This window comes from Anguilla anguilla, chromosome 15 (assembly GCF_013347855.1).
Source record: "Anguilla anguilla isolate fAngAng1 chromosome 15, fAngAng1.pri, whole genome shotgun sequence".
In the NCBI taxonomy this organism is placed as follows: Eukaryota; Metazoa; Chordata; class Actinopteri; order Anguilliformes; family Anguillidae; genus Anguilla; species Anguilla anguilla.
The window spans coordinates 33,593,493-33,619,385 of record NC_049215.1 but is presented as its reverse complement, the minus strand read 5'-3'; the positions used below and the strand labels follow the sequence as shown (position 1 = coordinate 33,619,385).

Genomic DNA, 25,893 nt, shown 5'->3' with positions numbered 1-25,893 from the left:
TCCCCCTTTAACCACCCATTTCCCCCTCCACCACATTCATAAATCAATTGCTGCATGATTTATTCTTAACTTTGCTGACTAGCAAGTCTGCATGGTGATAGTGCACTGCATGTTCACCATGTTCATGGCCCGTTGTAGTTTCAGGGCACAACCAGCAGGTGTCACTCTTAGCGCACACATGGTGCAGAGGGCACGTGTGCCAAGGTCTACATGGAGAGAACTTGGAACTTGGACTTGCTATGAAACTGTTGCAGTTGAATGACTCTGGAAAATTGATAGCAGTGACTCTTACAATATTTATTCCATAGTCATGTTTTCATTTCAGTTTTTGTTACTTGTACCCTCTTGGAAAAGCTGAGTCATTTGAGTAAAGCCAAAAATGCTATCAACTTCTGAGGAATCTCTCTACAGGCAAAATTGATAAGCATGATTTTCAAGTGTGTGTGTGTGTGTGTGTGCATATGATTGTGTGTCCAAGCGTATGTGCAAAAGTATTGGGACAGCGACGACAACATTTTTGTGTTTTTGTTAAATAAAACAATCAATATGAGGTTGAGATTGAAGTGCAGACTGTCAGCTTTAATTTGAGACTTTCCCAGGCAGCACAGACCTCAGGTCAGTTAGCGGTGTGGCAGGGTCACAGACCTCAGGTCAGTTAGCGGTGTGGCAGGGTCACAGTCTTTCCCAGATAGTACAGACTTCAGGTCAGTTAGCAGTGTGGCAGGGTCACAGTCTTTCCCAGATAGTACAGACCTCAGGTCAGTTAGCAGTGTGGCAGGGTCACAGACCTCAGGTCAGTTAGTGGTGTGGCAGGGTCACTACCTGTACTGGCCTTTTTGCACCAAATCCTGCACCAGTTAGCGCACAAACACTGATTATGGTCTTAACCGGAATTTCTTCAAAATAAATATTCTGCTGTATAAATGGATTGTATGTGAAAGAATGTAAGCTGTGTAAGTGGCTCAGAATAAGAGAATTTGCTAAATGCCTAAAATAAAGATGTTGAGATTAATAAATAAACAACAACAACAGCAAAATCTAGTTGTGTGCCATGTGAAATGTACTTTTTTTAAGTTACTTTGGCTAAAAGCATCTCCTAACTGATTAAATCTTAAGTTGTAATGATGCAACAGTCATGTGCTTCATGTATACTGTGATTTTTTTGATAAATGAGAGGGCCGAGATAGCACAAACTTGTATGAAATAAAAGGAAATGTGAAAGCTTGCGCCAGCCAACTCTGCGGAGCCAGCCCTGGGGGTTCGGCGGTCCTGAGCAAAAAACAAAACGCTCCAGCATAAATCAGGCCCACCGAATCGCGTGGCCCGGGGATGTCTGGGGCCCTAAATGACTGCATGGAGTGTTTATGCCTGCAGCTTTGCTCTGGAGCTCCAGCCCAGTGTCACTCTTTTTTCATTTTTGTTTCCTGTCTGATCCTCCTCAGTGAAGGTGCTCCTGTTCACACTCTGTTGGTCTTGAAGGCGTGGAAGCCATTTTGAACAGGCGCGCGTGCGGATATGGGTCTTCCCCCCCCCCCCCCGTGACGCACACTCCTGTAACTTTCGACACGAGCCTGGCGCAGGCGGCGAGGGAGCCCTACAAATAAACGTCCCACAGAAAATCGGAGAGGGTTTGTTGACGTGCCGTTGGAGAGCAAATCAGTGAAGCGAAATGTGAAAATTCTAAGCTTGCAAATTTCCCCCAAAACGGCTCACACACATGGTCATTCATAGACCGGTCAGTCAGTCACATGACAGAGAGATGATTGGACTGGACCGGTCCGTTGAGCAGGGATCGCTCAGCATGTCCTGGTCAGTATCCAGGATGACGACAAAGCATCGCTTGCACGTGTGCGTCGTGTCATGAGTGTGTTTCAATTTTGGACTTCACTGGTCTTGTGCCCACGGTCTCCCCTTTGTCCTCCAGGAATATAGTTTGGAATTATGACTCTCCCATTCCCAGTAATAATCCGGCTGCATGGGGCCTCTAGTGGGGCAGTCCGTAGAGCGCTATCCACATGCTCGATGCGAGCCGCGTGCACCTTTGTCGCTCGTCTCTCCCTCTCTCTCCTCCTCCCAATTCATCCTGTCTCTCTACACTGTTCTGTCCAAATAAAGTTGAAAAAAGCCCCAAAAAATATTTAGAAATTTTTTTTTTTTTAAATAATCCAGCCGCATCGCTGGAATTATCGCTGGGTTAGTCTGATTTTGTCTCTTTTGTGTTTAGCCCTCGCAGAGCCAAATACGCAATTAAGCAGGAAGTGGGGAAGCAATGGCGGCTAATGATGCGATGAAGAGAAACCTGATGGCGACTGGTCCTGCACTGTGACCCTAGGTAGCAGGGTCACGATAGTGAGACCAAGAGACCGGTAAATATTCTGGAGGTGAGCAGGGGAGGGGTAGGTGATGGGCATGGTTCCAGACAGAACTCAGTTTAGGCTCTCATTCTGTGCCTGACGGTGGCTTGAGATCAGTCAGCAATCAGCCGAGGGCCACCAGGATTGAGGGGGCAAGGAGAGAAAGAAAAACAGATCTCATAATAATAACAGATTTACTAAAACAATCCACCATGCTGTCATTAGTGAATTGGATGGCTAGCTTACAGTATGCATCTTTTTCAGAGCTGTATTTCTGTGGACTGTAGTATATTCACAAAAAAGCAGTGTATATGTAAACACCTCACAGCTAGACCAATGAGGGTTTGTAGCTGGAGGGGAAGGTATCGCGTGTTCTCCCTTGGCTGGTGTGATTCAAAACCGGAGATGTTAGTTATTTTTCCTCTGTTCGTAAGAACAGGGCACAATTATAATTAAGAATGCACTGGTTCCGTTTCCACGGGTTAGATATGAAGGCGCTGCTTCATATCCCGCTTAAACTGGCCTGAAACGGATCAGTAGCATTCAGGTTACTCTCCGTTCGTAAACGGGGCTATGCTGTCATCAGAGATATATCCGATCTGTCGCCGGACTGTCAATATTCCAATGGGAGCATCAGAATATTCACAAATGCGCGGAACAACACATCAAATATATCAATGACCACAGCAAGAAAGCGTAACAGTTACTATGTTTTACTCTCGTGTTAATCTGACTCCATTTTACATGATAATTTAAAATTTGGGTTTTACTATACGTGGAACTTGGGAGTGGTTACACTCGACTCTATCTTGTGCCATCATTCCTCAATATATGCTCCCGGGCTTTAGCATTATTGTTAAATCTCAGTTTGGTGAAGAATCCAGAGGGTAGGAGGCTGACCACCATAATACATGCCTTCCATGCCTGGCTTACATGGATAGTGCATAGACATAGATATAGCATAGAGTTATGAGCCCAGGACGGTGCGTATCTATCGGGCTCCTTAAGGCGAATTTGACAAGAACCGGCGTACTACGCCCATGGGTTCTCTTAAGCCAAAACACCAGAACCAATACCACCAATCCCTTAACAGGCAGATCGTGGTCACCTATCTAACTTGAAGACCCCACTAAAGACGTTTACTGTACTAGACCCCTGATCAGTAGGTCCTAGTCATAATTGCCCCCCTGAGTATTTAAACGGAATTTCGGCTGAAAAGAAGATAAAATGGATTAGAGTCATGAAGACCACGCAAGTTAAAATCAGAAGAATTTATTTAACAGGCAGGTAGGTTATTATCTTTAAATTCAAATCAATTATAAGGTTTAAAAAACATAAATACAGAGGAAAAGAGTTCTTACCAGCCTGTTTAGCTACACACAGAACATCGAGTATGCGCAGTGCGGGAAGTCGATTGCGATCTTCCTTGTCTGTCTACACACAGCGCACATAGTATGTGCACGGTGGGAAGTCGATTACGATCTTCCTCGATTGCTTTGTCTCCCTTCCTTTTAAGCCAAATCCCGCGTTTGGTCTAGGCGGCATTGCCATAAATTAACCTGTCCGAATCATAAATCTCTAATTCCGGCCCCCACCATTTGGAGGAGGTTGTTAAAACAATTGGTGGGGAAATGGGGAAAAGGAGATGATTACCAGAGAGGACATTCCATTGTGTTAGGTTTTTCCTGAGTTATTGAAACTATGTTTTTTCAAATTCTATTTGGTATGAAACATATTTCATTCAATTGCTCGAATTATTGTGAACATGTACATACCAAACATGCCAAGTGGATGTAATATTATGGTGCAGTTGTCATGAAAATACCCTTCTGTTTAACCATTGTACACGCAATCCATGTTATTATTACATAAGGCATAATACAATAATACAATGAACACATGTGCATGGTTTGTAAGGTTTTCCGGGATTTGTAAATAAGATATACAGATGGTTTATAGTCCAGATCCAGAAAAGAAATACAAAGTGTAATGTCAGAGGGGTCCATATGTGGGCAGTGTGGTACTGTCCCGTGTAGTGCCCCCACCAGGTGCCGGTCGCTTCACCCTTTACGACCCCAAAACACCCACACCCACAACCACAGACAAAGAGACTAGTTCCTCTTATCTTGGTTGTGTCCAGGTGGTAACATTCCAGAGAGCCAAATGGCCTGCCCATTCAGAGGAAGTCCGAGTGACTTATTGTTTTACCACAAGGCTCTCGGGTCCTTTGAAGTACACGCTGCGTCCCAGCATGCTGGCTCGTTCAAATGTCAGCCTTTTCTGGGTCCCAGTTTAATTTCCCTCTTACATATATGCACTCACTGACATAAAAAACCCATAGTCAGATTTAAAAAAAAAAAAAAAAAAAAAGCTTGCAAGTACGGAAAACGATGTCTGAATGTTCAAGTGGGAGATTCATCTGAGGAAGTCAAAAGAAGAAAAAAAAACCCAGCATAGAACCATGCTTCAAGATTTGCCTGCATTTCATCTTCATTTTCAAATACTGAAAATGAAAGTATTGCAGTATCTACTACCACAATAATCTTTTATAAACAATAATGTTTTACTTAGATATAAAACAATAACAAATTGTGGTAGCTGTAGAAATGCTGGTACTGCTGGTCCCCTGACAGGCAGTATTGACAGATCAGAAATATTTCTAGCCAATGGTCTCTCAAATCCCACCCAAAATGGCCGGAACCAAGATCTGGGCAGACCGGGAAACACCGGTGACAAGAGTGGTATGTATCGGAGAAATCTGCTAATGAGGGAAAGTTTTAACCATCTACTTTTGTCCTGCCATGATCAATTTTATTTTCACATAACTGAAGACATGATTTTTGAATATGCCTCTGGATTTAAATGTTGTTTGCAAATGTAATTTATCACTCAGTGAGAAAATCGTGAGCCAGCCTTCTCCTTTTTTTTGCTCCTACTGCTTAGTTGTGATGTACATGTGACTGTTTTGTAAAAGTCAAATGATATGAGAACTTTATTGACTGAATTATGACTGTTGTTATAAGCTCCATTAAGATTGGCTGTTCTTACTGTTACTGCTGCTCCTGCTACTGCTGCTACTGCTCTTGCTGCTGCTACTACTACTGCTACTACTACTCTTGCTACTGCTATGCAATTCACTTATGGTTATCTGTTTATATAAGCACACATCATATAATGAAATATTAATCTTGAAAAAAATTGTTTTAAGCAGGTGTACTCAAATGTTTGACTTGCAAGTATATCATAATATAGCCCAGTGCAGTGCAAGTGATATTTTAGAATCAGGTCAAAATATACAATTTTGCCTGATCACTTCAACAGTCAAAACTAGAATTATGAAGAAAGGCTTGTGTGTGCGTGTGTGTGAAAAGCGAAGTGGTACGTGCGAAAGCATGTGAACTAAGCATTACACTGACTATTGTGGTACTCAAAATATTTCCCTAAGGTTGGCAGGTCTGGAGTAGTTTGGTGGAAAGTAGAAAAGTGAGCATTAAAGAGACAATAAACCGAAAGTAATTTATTGTGCAGACACGTTTTAATTTCCCAACATGTTAACAAATGCATTAAATAAATGGTTCAATACATGTGTGCAGAAGTCTCCACCGAACCAGTGATCAACATAGTGAGAGTATTTTCATTACTGTATATCATCATATGTTTTGTATCTCAAGAAAAGAGGTGTAGCCTAGGGCGTTCACCTCTCCACAGAAACATGACATCAAATGACATTTTGATTACTTGTGAATTATTACAAGAAGCAGTTCACCGACACTGGGAATTTCAATAATGAATAAACACAAGTGGACTATATCAGGGGACCAGTTGTGTGCTGGATTACAGATCCAGATTTTATTGGTTGAACATATACACAGTGTTGTCTCTGCACACCCTTAGTGCATAGCTTTCAATTCTAGAAAGAAGAGCAACAATGTTAATGGTAGTGAGAGCTTTCTCTCAAAATTTGAGCGCTTCAGGGTTAAACTGCAGTGCGGGAAGCTGATGAGCCAATCAGATTGCTTTGCTCATTATGGTAAATCACATGGGTTTAACATGAACAGGAAACTGAATAAAGGAAGTGGCTATGAAGTGAAAGGATGCAATCTGGGTAGGGGTGGGTGGACAGATCTACAGATCTCCAATGTCGTCTTCTGTACTTTCTCTCTCTCTCTCCCCCCCCTCTCCCCTTTCCCCTCCTGTCAAGGAGTCGCAGGATAAGGGGGGTGGGGGATTTCTTGCTTCTTGTTGAATGAATCTCAGCCGTTATTGCTTGCAAACAGTATTGTAGCATTACATAAGAGATTAGCCCACTTTTTTGCAACCCTTTGGCATTTTATCTTCAATTTTGTTCTTAACATAATTCACTGCTGGTTCTGTTACAGCAAGGAAGGCTTTCTCTGAAGCCTCTCCGGGAGACTGTGCTTCATTTGCTGCTCTTGCCCCTGTTATCCCCCCTGCAATCGCACCCACACAGGCCCCTGCTCCAGCTATTACTCCAGCTGCAGCACCAGCTGCTGCTCCCAATCCTATCCCTGCGGCTGCTGCAGCTACACCCTCTGCTCCGGCCACCGCTGCAGCTGCAGCACCAGCAGCACCAGGTGAAGTGCACACCTTTGCTATAACACCTGCCAGTAATGCCGCAACTACACCAACACATGCTAAAGCACCGAGTAACGCACCCATCAGAACCCCTGTTGACACACCTGCTGCCTGGATTAAAAACCTTTTCATTACTTTCTCTTTTGCCATATTTTTGACAGTGCTCACAAATAACTGTCCTCGAGTTTCTTTCCTTGTGTTCTCCACTTCCTCTTCAATGGCCTGTGCCACAGCTTGGAGCATGTTGTTGGTGTAGTGCTGGCCTACGTTCTGTTCCACCATCTGATCAATCGTGTTCAGCAGCTTTTTGATTTGAGCGGCGTTGCTTCTCCCATCATAGGGGCCTTCAGTGGGATTCTTCCTGCGTTTGTTATCGATGACATGAAGCCGGTTTCCACACTTTTGGACAAGTGTTTTCAGATGGTCATTATCATCCACAAACTGCTGGATGGTCATGCCATCTTCGAGCTCATTTCCGTGGGTAAACAGGACAACAGCGCACTTCAGAGCCTCCTCCCCAAACATTTTCAGAATTTCTTCCACTGCTTTCTTCTCCTCTGTGTGTCTACTTATAGGTAGCAGGATAAGAAAAGCGTGAGGCCCGGGGGAACAATCTATGATGCACCTGATTATTTCAGGTTTTAGCTCTTCATCAGGGTGCTCAGTACAAAAATACCCTGGTGTGTCAACCACAGTGATTTTCCTCCCATCAACAGTCTCTGTTTTAGCCTCACATTTATTGGTTTTAGATTTTGCACGACAAGAAGTTTTGAACGGCTTCTTTCCGAGAATGGTGTTGCCTGTGCTGCTCTTCCCAGCTCCTGTCTTACCCAACAGGACAATCCTCAGTTCAGCTGACCCTAGAAAAGATGACATTCTAATAAAAAAAAGTCATATTTATAAAATACACAGGAGAGCACCCTCCTGGGGCCTCATTTATAAAGCTTTGTAGAGGTTCTACATGAAAAGTTTAAGTATGCACAGAAGAAGAAATGCGTACGGTCAAAAATATCCTGAATGGCCTAAAACCATCCATATGCTCACTTTCATTCAATTTTCTCTTTATAGATCAAAATTAACTTGAAATTTTGCATATGCACACAAGCCTTGTATCCCACCCTGTTAACTCTCACAACTAACCATAATATGGAATGCCCATTGTGAATATTGATATGCATATAAATCAGTTTATCATTCCACTGAATTATCCCAGAGAATGGGGAAATCAGTCTGCAAAACGAAGAAGAGAAACTTCACGAACTGTGACAAGACGCTCGGTACAGAGGAAGAGGCTATAATGTTTGGTGGAAATAGCTCTGGCATAACTAATGAAAGAACATTTTGGAAATTTAGAAGTTGTCAGACATTAAAGTGGATGCAAAGATGCACATTGTGTGATGAGCAAAGCCTAACTCACTGGGGAGCAAAATAGACCTCTTGCCCCCCCCCCCCCCCAAATTTCATAAGGTTAGACTGCCATAGCCAGCGATTAATAATAACTAAGTTATGGCACTTATCAGCCTGTAATGAGGCACTATTCAAAGTACACAATGTGATATGATAACACTTTGTAAGAGGGGAATTAAACTGGGACCCAGAAAAGGCTGACATTTGAACGAGCCAGCATGCTGGGACGCAGCGTGTACTTCAAAGGACCCGAGAGCCTTGTGGTAAAACAATAAGTCACTCGGACTTCCTCTGAATGGGCAGGCCATTTGGCTCTCTGGAATGTTACCACCTGGACACAACCAAGATAAGGGGAACTAGTCTCTTTGTCTGTGGTTGTGGGTGTGGGTGTTTTGGGGTCGTAAAGGGTGAAGCGACCGGCACCTGGTGGGGGCACCACACGGGACAGTACCACACTGCCCACATATGGACCCCTCTGACATTACACTTTGTATTTCTTTTCTGGATCTGGACTATAAACCATCTGTATATCTTATTTACAAATCCCGGAAAACCTTACAAACCATGCACATGTGTTCATTGTATTATTGTATTATGCCTTATGTAATAATAACATGGATTGCGTGTACAATGGTTAAACAGAAGGGTATTTTCATGACAACTGCACCATAATATTACATCCACTTGGAATGTTTGGTATGTACATGTTCACAATAATCAAGCCATTGAATGAAATATGTTTCATACCAAATAGAATTTGAAAAAACATAGTTTCAATAACTCAGGAAAAACCTAACACAATGGAATGTCCTCTCTGGTAATCATCTCCTTTTCCCCATTTCCCCACCAATTGTTTTAACAACCTTCTCCAAATGGTGGGGGCCGGAATTAGAGATTTATGATTCGGACAGGTTAATTTATGGCAATGCCGCCTAGACCAAACGCGGGATTTGGCTTAAAAGGAAGGGAGACAAAGCAATCGAGGAAGATCGTAATCGACTTCCCACCGTGCACATACTATGTGCGCTGTGTGTAGATAGCCATGGAAGATCGCAATCGACTTCCCGCACTGCGCATACTCTGTGTTCTGTGTGTAGCTAAACAGGCTGGGTAAGAACTCTTTTACTCTGTATTTATGTTTTTAACCCTTATAATTGATTTGGAATTGAAGATAATAACCTACCTTCCTGTTCAATAAATTCTTATTTTTAACTTGCGTGGTCTTCATGACTCTAATCCATTTTATCTTCTTTTCAGCCGAAATTCCGATTAAATACTCAGGGGGGCAATTCTGACTAGGACCTACTGATCAGGGGTCTAGTACAGTAAACGTCTGTAGTGGGGTCTTCAAGTTAGATAGGTGACCACGATCTGCCTGTTAAGGGATTGGTGGTATTGGTTCTGGTGTTTTGGCTTAAGAGAACCCATGGGCGTAGTACGCCGGTTCTTGTCAAATTCGCCTTAAGGAGCCCGATAGATACGCACCGTCCTGGGCTCATAACTGTCGATGCACTATCCATGTAAGCCAGGCATGGAAGGCATGTATTATGGTGGTCAGCCTCCTACCCTCTGGATTCCTCGCCGAACTGAGATTTAACAATAATGCTAAAGCCCGGGAGCATATATTGAGGAATGATGGCACAAGATAGAGTCGAGTGTAACCACTCCCAAGTTCCACGTATAGTTAAAGCCAAATTTTAAATTATCATGTAAAATGGAGTCAGATTAATACGAGAGTAAAACATAGTAACTGTTACGCTTTCTTGCTGTGGTCATGGATATATCTGTTGTGTTGTTCCGCGCATTTGTGAATTTTCTGATGCTCCCATTAGGATATTGACAGTCCGGCGACAGATCGGATATATCTCTGACGACAGCATAGCCCCGTTTACGAACGGAGAGTAACCAGAATGCTACTGATCCGTTTCAGGCCAGTTTTAAGCTGGATATGAATTCCAGCCTTTTCTGGGTCCCAGTTTAACTTCTCTCTTACAAAGGCTTGAAGATGTTCATTTATTTTATGTTGTGTTTGTGTGGGTGTGCTCTCTCTCTCTCTCTTTCCATGAGGTAACCAACGGTGTCAGAGGCGTCACTAGGGTGGTGCGGGGGGTGCGGACCGCACCAGGTGACACCATCAGAGGGGGGTGACACCGAAATGACTGGCACAATTTTTGTGTGCAATATTTTGTGTAGCGACGAGTTGAAACAGCTAATTTCTCCGTTGCAGTTTACTGCCGGTTGATTGAATTAGCGGTATTAATGTGGCGAGAAGTGCTTTGTCGTTTGAATGCATAACACACAATTCCTTGCGCCCACACCCACCAGCACCCCCCTGGTCGACAACAGCGGGTGACCCCAACGATCGACCGCACCGGGTGTCACCAGCCTTAGTGATGCCAGAGCTGCCACATCTCCCTTCCAGGGGTGTCACGCTGGCATCTGACTTTCACCAAAGATGTTTGGAAGATTAGTTTGGTGGAAAGTAGAATAGTGAGCATTAAAGAGACAATAAACCAAAGGTAATTTATTGTTCATTACAGGCATGTTCAGAATAATATGTTTTAATTTCCCAACATGTTAACAGATACATTCATTAAATGGTTCAATACATGTGTACAGAAGCCTCCACTGAGGAATGATCAAAATAGAAAGATTCTTTTCATTACTGTATATGATATATATTTTCGTCTCTAGAAAAGTAGTGTTTCCTAGGACTTTCACCTCTTCACAGAAACATGACATCAGATTAAATTTTGATTACTTGTGAATTATCACAAGGATAGTCGCAGAATTTCACAGAATCTATAACATCACAATACACAAAAACTCAGATCATTTGAATTATCACTTTAGTTATGTCTTTGATGTTTTCACTCAGCCCATTTAGACAACTGGATTATATCAACTGGGACCACCTGTTTGATACCTGTTAAAGGTACAGATCATTTTGTTGGTTGAATAGATGCACAGTGTTTTCTTTGCACACCTCTAATACATGGCTTTCAATTTAAGAAAGAAAATGAAATAATGTATGACATTTTGGATTAGTTTAGCCAAAGTGTGTTTGGAAACAGTTCAATTTAATTGTTAATTGGGTGGTATTCCCCTTCAGCTGTGCCTGTTACAGCAAATATGGCTCTCTTTACGCCTTCTCCTACAGTCTCTACTTCACTTACTGCATTTGCCCCAATTATCCCCCCTGCAGTCGCACCCACACTGGCACTTACTCCATCTACAAATCCAGGTCCCAGTGCCAATTGCTCACTGGTGTAGTGCTTCCCTCCGTTCTCTCACCATCTGATTAATCGTGTTTATAATCTTATTGATTTGAGCAGCATTGCTTCTCTCATCATCGGGGCCTTCAATGGGATTCTTCCAGTATTTGTTATGGTGGACATGAAAGCAGTTTCCAAACTTTTGGACAACTGTTTTCAGGCGGTCATTTTCATCCACAAACTGCTGGATGGTCATGTCATCGTCAAGCTGGTCTCCGTGGGTAAACAGGACAACAGCGTACTTCAGAGCCCCCTCCCCAAACATTTTCAGAATCTCTGCTTTCTTCTCCTCCTCTGTATGTCTCCTCACAAGCAGCACGATTAGAAAAGCGTGAGGTCCAGGAACACACTCTACAATGCATTTGACTATGGCAGGTCAAAGAATAATCCTCAGCTCAACTGACCCTAGGAGAAAAAGTTGATATTTAAATCTAATAAACAGAGCTACATTGCACTGTATGAGACACGAACATTTTTGCATGTTAATCATCTAAATTTCCGCTATGAAATGTAAAATTACAGCTAAAGACAACTCCTGGGCCACTGTTACAGTCAGGATGGAATCTGTGCAATAGTGCCCGTGTGGTAAGAATGCAGGTGTGGGTGCACATGTAAAAATAGAACACTTGATTTTGAGCAATAATTTATATTTAATGCAGTTGTTTCCTATGCTAGAATCACCGTTAGTTCTTTATCACGTGTTTCACCCATTGCATAACACATCTTTTGTTCAATAGAATGTCAGCCCACATACGTACACTGAACAAAAATAAAAAATAGTTAAAATAAAATTAAAATAAAAAAATAGAGAATAGTTAAAGTATATTTCATGTTTATTTAATCATCAATAATCAGCAATATATCAACAAAGTATGATATAGTCAAATTCAAATCACTGCTAATACGGAAGATAGTACATCTACCTCCGCAGTTCTTCTTGGTTTTTTTCTCTTTTTTTCAATGAATTATAATTTATTTGACAAAATGGGAAATCGATGCACAGACAATACAGGCTGTGCTACTCGACTAGTTCAAGAAACATGATCAACATCGGTCATGGTCACATCGCTAGATAATCAATACAAATTACTGAAGGGCTTTTTGTAGGTCTGCTGTGAGACATTAGCATGTTCCTACTTCAGCAGAAGTACTCTTGGTCTACAGCAATAAATGTACATGAGCCTAGAATACCATCTCAAATGGAAAATCATGCACTATAGTAGATATGGCACTTGCTGGTATAGATAAGTGGACGGTTCTAGAGTTCCTCTATTAATCAGCCAGCGGCACCTCAGCCTCTCAGACCTTGGAATGACTGAATGGTGACATGGCACATGGTAGTGAGCGCTCTCTAAGCCTTGAAGGTTTTAGGGTTAAACTGCAGTGTAGCCAGCTGACCATCAATCAGTTTGCTCTATACAAGCGGTGAAGGTTTCTTTATGGTAAATCACGTGGACTTAACAGAAACTGAATAAACTCTATGCAGTAAAACTACATAATTAAAGGGATGGGGACAGATCTGTAATATCCTCATGTATACTCTCTTCTTGTCCTAGTTATTCTGCCAGAAAAAAATGCATATTTTGCTTAACTCTTTCTCCCTTTTCACCTGAATGTACTACTCTCTAATAAAGCTAACACACAGCAGAGAGCTGTGGCATTATTTGATGGTCACATGCAGGGCTGGACTGGGACAAAAAATAGGCCCTGCCATTTTTGGCTCAGACCGGGCCCACCGCAATCGGTCGGACACCGCCCATCAGAACAACATCCTCGCAGACCGTTCAATATGTATATGATATATATCTAACCATTTGCCAAAGCCCCTACAGAGCGGAGTGTTATGGACAAGTCAAGTATACCAATGCAAGTGGAGCAGTGTACTCACTCACTCTTGACCCTGGTGATCAGAGGTGGCTGTGGAGTAAACAATACCCATACTCAAAAAGTAATTATTAAAGAAAAACTCTGTTGTATGAATAATTCAAATGATTTAATACAATTTTATGTAAAAAAAAAAAAAAAAAAACACATTCACTGTACATTGATTGCCATTCAAAGGCAAAGAATAAAGGTCTTAAATAAAACAAATAGCCTACAATACAGACTCTCTACAGTAGACAACGTACAATGGAACATGCTAAATGCTAAGGCAACTTCGCTTTCCCTTGGTTTAGTTTTCTCCATTTAACGCAAATGCATCAGAATCGTCGTCATTTAGAAATGAGATCGCATTGATGTATGATCGTGATTTTTTTAACGAATTGTGCAGCCCTAGTCCATACAATTATTTATTATATCCTTGCAAATTTAGCTACTTCTCCTGCCTCCTCATTCGTAGACTACCTCGCTCGCGCTGACTAGTCTCGACGTGCACCTCTCTCTCGCTCCTCTGCTCACACCTCTGATAGTGTAGTAGTGATGTGTCCCGAGTGTTTCCGTTTTTGCCATAAGAATTTGAGAACACATTGTTCATTCTGTTAAAATATTCAGAGAAAAGAAAAAGCCCAAAAGCATTTTTGATCGACTTGTTTATGTATGAATCTTATTAAACCCGCCCCATATTAGACAAACGGTTGTGACTGGCCCGCCATATCTCAGGACGAGAGAAATCCATTTAATACTAGCCTGAGTGACCAGACTGATCTGCAGAGCGGAATTAAATGTGTTTTAGGCAATGGTATTATCAGAGGCAGAAGAACCACAGTACAATATTTTTAGCTCATCAAGAAAAACACAAGAGAGCTAAGCTAACGACAGTGCATAGTGTCTCCCCAACACTGATAATGATAACGCTAGCTTGCGGCCAAACCATGCTAACGTCATTACTAGCTTATAGTTTTGCTTGACACTAGACTAACCACATGCTGCTGCTTACCACTTCAGCTTCATTATCCTGCTCATTTTGTGACTGTCCCTCGTCTGCCCTTTCGGGTTCATCCTGCTCAGAACTCACTATCAGAGCTGTCTCGCTGTCTGCCTCATCTTGGACCTTCACATCTCTGATTTTAAACACCTGTTGCTGGTGCTGACTGCCAGCAGCAGGCACTGCAGGAGCCCCCACAGTCGTTCCAGCAAACATTTAAGTTATTTTGACACATTTTGAGGCATCCTCCGCCAGCTTTCTTATTTTTTTCTCCCGCAATTTCTCAGCACCACTTTTACGCTTTCCTTTCTCCATCGCACACCGCACGGACTACGAGGCTGAGGTGATGTCGACTCCGAGTCTCAAGGGCAGAAACGGACAGCGAGGGGTGGGGCCTAGACATGTGATTGGGCCAGCCCAGTGTCAGTATAGAAAACGAACCAATGGGCCACTGAAATTGGGCCAGGTCAGTGTCAGTATGAACAAAAGGCCCACTGGCCCAAAAGTAGGTCGGCCCACCGGGCATTTGCCCGGTAGAATATAGGCCCAGTCCATGCCTGGTCACATGTGTGCCACCAGAACTTCATATCAAAATTTAGGAAATGTGAAGAATTATTAATGGTATATGCAATATGTACACAAAAATGCAACAAATTTTTATTTCACAAAATTCACAAGCTAGCATGGTAAATGGACTGCATTTATATAGCGCTTTTATCCAAAGCGCTTTACAATTGATGCCTCTCATTCGCCAGAGCAGTTAGGGGTTAGGTGTCTTGCTCAAGGACACTTCGATATGCCCAGGGCGGGGTTTGAACCGGCAACCCTCCGACTGCCAGACAATCGGTCTTACCGCCTGAGCTATGTCGCCCCTAGAATCAAAATTATTATAAAACCTCCAACCTTTCCCATCACAGCAAAATAAATTGTGTTGATAACTAAAAGCAGTGAAATTTTGCAAGGGTTTTACCAAGTCCCAAAACATCTCCAAATTGCACACTTTGGATGTTTTGAACACATAATCTACATGAAAAAAACAAATTTTCTTCACTCAAAATCACATATTTTGAACAGATAATAGAGGAGAATCAATTCTAAAAAGTGTCAATATCTTAAAAGATTTAACATTATGTTCAATGCTGAAATACGTGCGTTAGCTGGCATGAATTATAACTGAAAACTAATATTAGTTTGGGTTGAATGTGCTTTACCTATTCCCAGAGAACTCGTCCATTGGAAGCTTTGCAAAAGAGAGAGAGAGACGGTCTGTGCCTATGGCAGCGGCTGCGTCTGACTGTGGCTTGCATCTGCAAGTTTGTTGTTTACATTCTAAACATGTTAATCGATGGGAAATTATCCTGTGTGAAATCGTAAACATCTGAAAAAAATATCTGCGCTATTTGCAAAGAGCACATGCAACTAGGTGAACTACTAGCAAAACTTGGTAGTCTAGGTGGTCTTGCTGAAAAGATGTTGGATGAGTGGCGTGCAGAAGGTTGATGTGGAATAAGAAGAAATAAGGAGAACACTGAACTCCCTTTTTTAGTGAACTTTGTCTAGGTCCCCACCGTTGATCAAACTTCCACTATAAACATGAAAATGAAGCTTCTAATTGAGATCCTCTTTTTCAAGCACTTCAAATACTGTCACAGTTATAAAAACCTTTTCTTTGATCCGCCATTATTACAAATACATTTCATAGCACGATGGCAAGTTGTTAGGAGAACTAGCTGGCTTTTCTGCTGCGCACATTCCCTCACTATCAACACGAGCTTTGTGACACAGAGCCCCCCCGGCAATACGCAGTTAGGCTACTTGGGAATGGCTGGACCCATCGACACCAATAAGGGGTGTCTAATGTTTGTTTGGTTGGCTTAAATCCTCCCGTAAAGTCGCACGTACAGGCGAAGCTTAGTTAGCTGGGCCGCTCGGTTAAGGCTAGTTTGCCTTGAATGGTGTTTCTCTCCCCCTTGTGCTGGTGGCGTGTGTTGCATTTAGAGTGTTCATTTTTTCAAAGCGGTGAAAACTGTTAAAATTTCATAATGGCGCAGGAAATTACAAAAGTCAAGAGTGAGAAGGTTAAAAATTTTATTCAAGAACCTTCAGATACAGTGTTTTTGACCTTTAGTAAAGTTCAGGAACAGACTTCGCTGAAAAAAATGAAATATGATTTCGAAATGAAAAAACAAGAATTAAAAATGAAACAAGAAGAAAGAGAACTAGAATTAAAAATGAAACAAGAAGAAAGAGAACTAGAATTAAAAATGAGAGTGAAAGAAAAAGAGAGAAATGGAAATGTAACGAGGAGAGAAAGAAATTGAATTGGAGAAACTGAGGCTTGAAGAAGTCCGCATACAAGCTAATCTGACCTTAGAGCATGACCGATAACAAGAGCAAAGCTCTCGGAGACATTCTTTGAATCCGACCATGGGTAATCACGCTGACATAGCCAGTAATTTAAGACTCTTTCCGGAAATTTCAGAGAAAGATCCGAACACTTTTTTTGTTTTATTTGAGCGACTTGCTAAAACTTGTAAATGGCCTATAATCAAATAGTTGCCGCAGCCTGTCTTGGTCGGTAAAGCTCAAGAGGCGTATTCTGCTCTTAGTGAGGAACAAACATTGTCATATGATGCCGTTAAGGAAGTCATTCTGAATAGTTATGAGATGGTGCCTGAGGCATACCATTTAAAGTTTTGAAAATGGAGGCGTGGAGAGGGTAACACCCATGTAGAGTTTACCCGTGAAATGCTACTCCATTTCACACGGTGGTGTAATGCAACTGGAGCCGATACTTATGAGAAACTGCGTGATTTAATAACCTTGGAACAGTTTAAAAATTCTGTTTCAGAGGATGTTGCCACCTACGTAACTGAGTGTAAAGCCTGTGCCGCAACTGAAGCGGCAGTATTAGCCGATGAATTCGTTCTTATTAGGAAAGGTAGTTTTGCAAATCGAGGCTTCCGTGGTGGTTCCCGCCAGGGTGGTTCCTCTTGGGGGGGATTTCCAAGGGGGTTCTGGTTCTTGTTCGCAGTCTTCCGAGTCTGGTTTTAGTCAGTCTACCTCCAAGAGAGGCAGTTCATCCCAGGCGAAAGAAGTAGCTGACACTGATGGGAAATTGATCCTCACTCGCTCCTGTCATGGGTGTCACGAAAAAGGACATTGGATAAACGAATGTCCTAGTAAAAACCGTAAAGACCCTAAATATGTAGGTCTTATGGTAAAGTCAAGTTCTCAGCTAATTTCTCCTCCTCGCTCAATTGATCAAAAAGACAAGTCATTGATTTGAGGCGAAGCCTCTGATTACACTCCTTTCATTTCCAGTGGAGTAGTTTCATTGAAAAATGATAAGAAGCCAATGAATATTTTGCGAGTTACGGGATCTTCCCAAAGTTTAATATTGGCTAACGTTTTACCTTTCTCTGCGGACTCGTATACTGGCCGCAGTGTTTTATTTAATGAATTATTTAATTTCTACGCCTGACCGTAGGAAAAAAGTACAATTGTGTCATATTAATCTCCTTAAACCTTACCATTCGGGGGAATTATTTGAGCCTGCACAGTCTTCCAAGCCTGCCCTTCCGGTTCAGTCTGTTCTGTTGTCCCAGATTGCAGAGGGCCGTGACTTAGCCAGTCTTGAAATGTCCCCGACCAGTGATGAAGGGGAAGACATCGTGGCAGAAGGTGTTTTCGGAGGAAAGTTAAAAAATTCTGAGTACCTGCAGTCTTTGGAGGATTATTTTAGATACATGCCAAATGAACAGCGTGCTGACCTGGACTACCTGGTTCAAAAATACCTTTGTTTATTTCCTGATGGCCCTAGTGGTACGAATGTTTTAACTCATGATATTGATGTGGGCTCCGCAATTCCCATAAAACAGCATTTTTATAGAGTCCCGTTACCCAAGCAAAGGTACTTGGTCACGGAGATAGATTATTTGATTAAAAACGGTATTGCTAAACCTTCGTTTTCCGAGTGGTCTTCTCCCTGTATTTTGGTAGGAAAACCTGACGGGACATATCGTTTTTGTACCGACTTCCGTAAAGTGAACGCTGTCACTAAAACCGATAGTTTTCCTTTACCAAGAATGGAAGATTGTGTAGATCAGGTCGGGTCAGCTAAATTTGTTTCTAAAATAGATCTGCTCAGGGGATTTTGGCAAGTGCCTCTTACGCCGCGTGCTCAGGAGATCTCCTCATTTATTACCCATAATGGGTTATTTTCCTATTTGGTAATGCCATTCGGTTTAAAAAATGCGCCTAGCACATTTCAACGGCTAATGAATCGGGTGTTGCAGGGCTTGGAAGGCTGTGCGGCCTATATGGATGATGTGGTGGTATGTTCCGACACCTGGCCACAACACATGACAAGGTTGGAGGCCTTGTTTGACCGCCTGGCACAGGCCTTGTTAACCATCAACTTAGCAAAGTGCGAATTTGCTAAAGGGACGGTGACTTACCTGGGTAAGGTCGTGGGGCAAGGGGAAGTTTGGCCGGTATCAAGTAAGGTTGCTGCCATACCAACTTCCCTGTACCGTCTTCAAAAAAAGAGCTAATGCGTTTCCTGGGGATGATCGGGTACTATCGGGGGTTTTGTGAGAATTTTTCCACAGTGGTAGCTCCGCTCACAAACTTATTGCCTGGCAAAGTTTCCTTCCACTGGACGGACCAATGTGAAATGGCTTTTAAATCGGCAAAAGCCTTGCTTTGCAGTGCGCCAGTACTTGCTGCTCCTCGTTTCGATCGTCCATTTGTGTTACAAGTGGATGCTAGTGGGGTAGGTGCTGGTGCTGCTTTGCTACAAGCAGACGATGTGGGCGTAGAGCATCCGGTTGGTTATTTCTCACGAAAATTCACCCCTTGTCAAATCCGGTACTCGGTCATAGAACAGGAAACCTTAGCTCTCATTTTAGCGCTCCGCCACTTTGAAGTGTATGTCGGCTCGGTGCCAGGACCGTTAGTGGTGCATACAGACCACAATCCCCTTACATATTTACGTTCTATGGTTAATCACAATCGCCGTTTAATGCGATGGTCCTTATTTCTTCAACCCTTCGACCTAGAAGTTAAACATATTAAAGGAAAAGAAAACCTAATTGCAGATGCTCTTAGCCGTGCACCTGTATAGTGGGCCTATAGCTCGCTTTGCCTCTCCGCCTGTTGTCTTTTCTCTCTGTGTCTCTGTATGTATCTTGTTGTCTTTATCCTGTGGGGGCGGGCACCACAGGGTGGAAGAAAGCCGGAGCTAAAGGAGGTGCTGAACAGAAGGTGACATGATGAGTGAGGAGGTATGATGGGCCTGATGGTGGAGGGAACAGTTAATAAAACTTGTTGTTGTGTAAAAAAATGAATTGTATGAATTGTGTAAAATATGATTTGGCCGTGCCTCCACCTATTGGTGACGTCTTTTGGGGGGAGCGTGTCACGCCTGGCGCCCGCCCTGTGTTTTTTCACCTTTTTTCTTATATTCATTTGAGTAGGTAATCTATGGACGCCATTCGTGGAAGCCAGCGATTACCTTTAATTGCTTCCAGCTGGGAGACGAGGCCGCGGATTGCTTAACCGTGGTCAGCTGGGATCATGCTTTTTAAAAAGGCTGCGAGTTCTACCAGCGGGAGCTCTCTCTTCTCATTTTCACCCGCTTGCCTTTTTGACTCACCTGCGTAGTAGCTAGCCAGCTTGTCAATTTGCCAACTCACTGCGCTGCACATTCTGGCATTTCCAGCCAGTTCTTTGTTGGTAACTTTTTGTTTTTGTGTAATAAATTCTTGTTATTCCTTCACTCGGTTGTCGCGTGATTTCATGTGTCGGACCTACGAGCCGGTTCGTCACATGAGTCATTTAAAAGGTTCCAGGCTTGTTTAGTTTGTTCTGAAACTCAATTGACTTAAAAGTAAACCAGTAAATCAGTGTTCAGATAAGCAGATGTCTACTATAAATACAGTAATTGTCACAGATGTGACATATATGCAAATTATATTATTAGAGTATCAAACGCCAACGCATAAGACTTTGATTGGTGTTTTTCATCCGGAGTCATCAGTGTGAACCGCCACCAGATCGGGAGCACACCCAACGTACAGTTCAAAGTGCTGCAGAGCGAGGATGAGGGTGAGTGCCTCCTTTTCAATAGTAGGTTAAACCTGTTGATGTTTATCAAATTTACTAGAGAAATAACAACGGGATGATCTATGCCTTGAACGTCTTCTTGAAGAAGGACTGCATCAGCACCTGCATCACTTGCTTTCACATCAATTTTGAAAGGTACAGCAAAATTGGGAGCAGACAAAACCAAAGAGGGAACAAGGAGAGCTTTCATTCACTCAAAAGCTTACTGACAGAAGACCACATAAAGCTGATCTTATGACTAATAGGCCAGTTAAGGGAGAAGTGACAGCTGAGAAATTTTTACAAAGACCCCTGTAGTACTCAACCATTCCCAGGAACCAACATAATTCACATTGTGTTGTCGGGACAGGGAACTGACTGATGGTCTCGATTTTAGAACCCAGCAGCCGAACTTGTCCTCGCCCAAAAGGGTAGGTGACCAAACTCACACATGGCCAGATTCAGTGTCAACTTAGGACTGGCCAAACATTTAAAAAGAGTCCAAACTTGACCCAGTGTGCTAGTCCCACAAAGTAGAGTGGATGATTAAATCATCTAAATAAGCCTCACAGTCTGAGAACCCCAAAATAACTAGTATGTTTTTATTTCCCAACATGTTAACAGATACATTTATTAAATGGTTCAATACATGTGTACAGAAGCCTCCACTGAGGGATGATCAAAACAGCAAGATAATTTTCACCACTGTATATCATATATATGTGTCTCTAGAAAAGTGATGTTACCTAGGGCTTTCACCTCAGAACAGAAACATGAAATCAGATGACATTTTTATTACTCACAAATTATTACAAGAAGAGTCGTAGAATTTCACTGAACATCTAACATCACAATACACAAAAAGTCAGATCATTTTAATTATCACTTTAATTATGTCTTTTTTTGTGTTTTAGCTCAGCAACAGACAATGTGCATTTAGACAATCAAATACAACTGGATTATATCAACTGGGACCACCTGTGTGATAACTTATAGATACAGATCATTTTGTTGGCTGAACAGATGCACATAGTGTTTTCTCTGCACATCCCTTGTGTATGGCTTTCAATTTAAGAAAGAAATGAAATAATGGAAGGCACTTATGATTAGTTTTAGCTGAACTGGCCAAAGTGTGTTTGGAAAAAATTCTTTCTTTTAATTGTTAGTCAAAGTTATCAACAACATTTGATAAAATCCTATATATCATTAGAAATGTTAATTTTTGTCTGCCTTAGGTTTTTTTCATTAAATTAACTTTTGTTGGTTAACGTTTTATTGGTCCCCATTGCAGCTATAGCTATCTCATCTACAGCAGCTGTAGTTCTCTCTACGGCTTCTCTTACAGTCTGTGCTTCCCTTCCTGCCCTAGCCCCTGCAATCGCCCCTGCAATCGCACACTCTTGGGCCCTTGCTGCATATCCCTTTCCCTTTGTCTGTGGTCTGGTTGCTGCTGTACCTTCAGCAGCACGTTTAACTGGAGCTGATCGTATAAAACCCACAAATGCACCATACATGAACCCTACTGTTATGCCTACTGTCTTGATTAAACACTTTTGCATTTCACTGTGTTTTGCCTTTTCTCTGGTATTTTCCTTTGCCATTTCCTCTTCAGTGGCTTGTACCACAGCCTGGAGCATCTCACTGGTGTAGTGCTTCCCTCTGTTCTGTGTCACCATCTGATCAATTGTGTTCAGAAGCTTTTTGATTTGAACAGCGTTGCTTCTCTCATCATCGGGGCCTTCAGTTGGATTGTTCCAGTATTTGTTATCAATGACATGAAGCCGGTTTCCACAGTTTTGGACAAGTCTTTTCAGATGGTCATTATCACCCACAAACCGCTGGATGGTCATGTCATCGTCAAGCTGGTCTCCGTGAGTAAACAGGACAACAGCGTACTTCAGAGCCCCCTCCCCAAACATATTCAGAATCTCTTCCACTGCTTTATTCTCCTCCTCTTTGTTTCTCCTCACAGGCAGCACGATAAGAAAAGCGTGAGGTCCAGGGGAACACTCTATGATGCACTTGGCTATCTCAGGTTTTAGCTTTTCATCAGTGCACCCAGTAGAAAAATACCCTGGTGTGTCAACCACAGTGATTTTCCTCCCATCAACAGTGTTGGTTGCAGCCTGACATGTAGCTGTAACTGAGTTTGCACGACATGACGATTTGAGCAGCTTCTTTCCGAGAATGGTGTTGGCTGTGCTGCTCTTCCCAGCTCCTGTCTTACCCAACAGAACAATCCTCAGATCAGCTGACCCTAGGAAAGATGACATTACAATAAGAAAATGTCGTATTTATAGAATACACAGGAGAGCATACTCCTGGGGCCTCATTTATAAAACTTTGTTTGAGAATGCACGAAAGAAGAAATGTGTACGGTCAAAAATATCCTGAATAGCCTAAAACCATCCGTATGCTCACTTGCATGCAAGTTTCTTTTTATAAATCAAAATGAACTTGACATTTTGCATATGCACACAAGCCTTGTATCCCACCCTGTTAACTCCAGTGGTGGACGAAGTATGCAAATCCTGTACTTGAGTGAAAGTACAGATACCCTTGTTATATTTTACTCCACTAAAAGTAGAACTCTTCAATTTAAATTTCTACTTGAGTCAAAGTACAAAAGTTACCTACTTTTAAAAATACCTAAAGTAAAAAGTACTATTATTTAGTATGGTTATGTTTGTCAGGGGTTGCTGACATGACAAAAATACAGTAGTCAAACTAACTTGTTCACAGTCCTAACATACTGTATGTATGAGTGAAAACTATGGTATAAATACAAATTCGGTTTAATTAAAAAAAGTAACAAAGGCACCATCAATTCCAATTTCACTATCAAATATCTAAATACATTGAGGTTTCCTGGCGATGTGGCCACCAGAAATGATATAGCACAGGCAACAGGTCATAGCTTAATGCAGAAGTGAATGCGATAAAAACACTATTCCAAATGCAAAATTACAAATGAAAACTATATAGGCTAGGTATATCAACAAACATGGCTTAGGCATACACAGAAGTCCTCAATAATAATAGCATTTCCCAAGAAATTACGAAACATTGTTGACAACATTTTGTCAGGTGCAGCTTCTTTGACTGCTAACACAGAGTGAATGCGATGACGAGAACTTTCAGTTGACCTATAAAATGATATATCAAAACCAAAATTGGATGTGTTATACATGGTTAGAAAGCTTATACTCTCACCTACTGAATTACGTTACGTTAAAGATGTACACTATGCGAGGAGCAAAGCCTAACTCGCTGGGGAGCAAAATAGACTTCTTGCCACCCCCCCCCCCCCCCCCAGTTTCCTAAGGTTACACTGCCATAGCCAGTGATTAATAATAACTAAGTTATGGCACTTATCAGCCTGTAATGAGGCACTATTCAAAGTATACAATGTGATATGATAACACTTTATTGTCTGATTACGCAGGACTTTATCTTGCATCTTAAAATGACAGTTGCAAACGTGAAAGTCGGATACATTGACACAAAACATGCATATTAACAGATATCCAAGAAAATGTCTTCCAGATTGAACCCTTCACTATCAAGTTGTGGGACCTCACGTTCAGCATTCTGCAGTAAAAGAGTACTCTAATCGTATGCATCTACTGAGGGACTGTATACCGTTTCTCTGATGGCATAAGCTGAAGCTCTGAATTTTATGCATGGAAGACCGAAAATAAGCCTAGATGTTCCTCTGACAAGGGATATGATCATGTGTACTTCGATATGAAATGAAAGGAATTGAGTGAAACAAGTCAGACTTTTTTTTGTATTTCACTATTTTGCCATTGGAGTCACCGTTTCCCACAGTCTACAAAATGTGTGCATTCATGGGTTGTAGTTTGTGTAAATGTGCGCATATTTTGATGATAAGTTTCTTTTTTTTGAATCCCAAATCCATGAGGTATTTGGGATTTATAACTGAGGCTGCAGAAGCTTTGAATGAATTGTATGTAACCAGGTGGCCAATGTGTATAACACTGCCCAATTTAAAGAAGACTTTCACACCTTTGTGTGCTACACAGCTAGCATCTGAAACCAGGTTTAGATTATCATTGCACCTTTATTAGATTTTCATTTACAAATATAGGCATGGATATATGTAATCTACACACTAATATAACTGTCTAGAAATCAATCTTCTACACACAACACAACACGAAGCAAAGGTTGGAAAAATGGCTGCTTGCTTACCTCCTGCTTGCTTACCTCCTGCTTGCTTACTTCCTGTCATACCCATATCTTGTCAGTTGAAGAACTGGAAAAGGACAGTTCTGATCAGACCTTCTGTTCTAGCAAGTCAAGAGTAGCTCTTTGAGGAAATTACCTGCTTTCTTAGCCAAACACGTAACAAGTGGATTCCAGCATATCAGACTACCCTGGTCTGATGTCTTTATGGTAAATCACGTGTTTATCAGAAAAATGACAGTACCTGCTATGAATTTACAGATTACAGAGGAAGTGAAACAATAGTTGATCAGTCAAACTGGTCTCTGTGGGTAAAAAGGATAATAACATTACTTCAGAGCTTCCTCTCCAAAGCAGTCCTCAAACCTCTTCATCACTCGTAACTCCTCTGCAGTTTGCTTGTAAGTTTTCAACACTATAACAAAGATGTGCATGCCATAACATTCTGGTGGTGTATGTTGTTGTGCACTTATTTTGTAACCCACAGTGTAAGGGCCAGATTGCTTCTATTTTACTTCCATTGGTATATGAGAATGGATGGTTTGTTTTTTAAATGTAACTTATTTTCATTTTTTATGTATTTTTATGAAGCACATGTGCAGGGCTCACACACCCAGACCAGTGATTCTCTCATTTCTTCACTGCATCCAGGCCTTTTCTTTTATGTAAATATCACACAACTGATTGAGTTCATATTTTATGATATATTTTTATGCTTTACCCTGATATATTTGTTGGGGTTAACTAAAAAAGCAAAATGAATTTCTGGTCCCCTCAGAGTGGGTTTTTGATCATTTCATTGAATAGCAAGCATGCAGTTGGCAAGAGGCAGGAATACACCCTGGACAGGTCGCCAATCTATTGTAGGGCCCACACACCATTCACTCGTACATCCAAACCTACAGGCAATTTGCAGACTCTAGTTAGCCTACTGCTTGTCTTTGGACTGTGGGAGGAAACCGTGGTACCTGGTGGAAACCCACGAGGACAGGGATTATATCAACTGGGACCACCTGTTAAAGGTACAGATCATTTTGTTGGTTGAACAGATGCACAGTGTTTTCTTTGCACACCCCTA

At 41.9% G+C, this 25,893-nt stretch overlaps 1 pseudogene; it reads right to left on the bottom strand.

The window, feature by feature from the left end:
- Positions 1–25,014, bottom strand: part of LOC118214417 — a 34,703-nt pseudogene extending 9,689 nt beyond the window's left edge.
- Positions 25,015–25,893: the final 879 nt, after the last annotated feature.